Source organism: Salvia hispanica, chromosome 5 (assembly GCF_023119035.1).
Source record: "Salvia hispanica cultivar TCC Black 2014 chromosome 5, UniMelb_Shisp_WGS_1.0, whole genome shotgun sequence".
In the NCBI taxonomy this organism is placed as follows: Eukaryota; Viridiplantae; Streptophyta; class Magnoliopsida; order Lamiales; family Lamiaceae; genus Salvia; species Salvia hispanica.
In genome coordinates this window covers 11,037,920-11,039,230 of record NC_062969.1, presented here as the reverse complement: position 1 = coordinate 11,039,230, position 1,311 = coordinate 11,037,920, and positions in this window count along the sequence as shown.

The following is a 1,311-nucleotide window of genomic DNA, read 5'->3' as shown; positions in this document are numbered from 1 at the left end:
ATGTATATATAGATATATTCTAAATATCCAACAATAATAATTATTTTATAAAATTATTTCAAAAATATGAACAATTTTTTGTAAATGACTAAAATATACTCCCAAAAAAACTGAAAATCCCCAACTTTGTAGCATATGAAATGTAAAATTAATTTAAGATGTTGTTTATCAAAAGCTATAATTTAAGATTGCACCGGTGAGACACTTCTAGTGAAGCTTCATTTCATTGCAATATAGTGACTCTGTACACTAAAAACCCAAACCCCGAAACCTAAATCATAAACCCTTAACTTTAAAATATCTCATCATGACCAACAAATGGAACAAATATCAATAAAATTCTCTCTCCGTCCCACTTCAATTTTACTCTATTGATCACTTATTCTATTTTGGGGTTTTAGATCTGTATTCGATATTCAATATCTTACACTTAGTCGGCCTACTTGATAGTCCTTATTGATAGTAGAGTTTTTTTACCTAAAACTTGCTGTAAATCGTAACTAAAGAATTATCTTAAATAAATGACCATCATCAATTTTAATGTTTAAGATTTGATAAGCCAATATCATCTACGTTATTTTGCTTTAAAACTTTTTGTTTTTTTTTCAATTTTTACTAACTCATAATGTTGAAAAGTGACCATCATCTAGATTATATTTCTCTAACTTGTTAATTAATTCATGAAAAAATAAAAATACAAAAACTATATTGTGTTATTAAAAACTCAACCAAGACTTTTAAGTGTTCTAAAATTATTGCTTGTTATAATTATTTGACCTTTCAAATAATAAAAATAATTTTAATTGATATATAATAATTAAAATAACATTGTTTAAAAAAAAATTTTAACTCTCCTTCTATATATGGAGTTATAATTATTTGACATTTCAAATAATAAAAATAATTTTAATTCATAGATAATTTTTAATTAAAACAACATTATTTTAAAATTTTCCAAAACTACCATTTTATATATGTATATATAGATATATTCTAAATATCCAACAATAATAATTATTTTATAAAATTATTTCAAAAATAAGAACATTTATTTGTAAATGACTAAAATATAATACCAAAAAACTGAAAATCCCCAACTTTGTAGCATATGAAATGTAAAATTAATTTAAGATATTGTTTATCAAAAGCTATAATTTAAGATTGCACCGTGAGACACTTCTAGTCGAGCTTCATTTCATTGCAATATAGTGACTCTATACACTAAAAACCCAAACCTGAAACCTAAATCATAAACCCTTAACTTTAAAATATACTTCATCATCTAACAAATGGCCTAGAATATCAATAAAA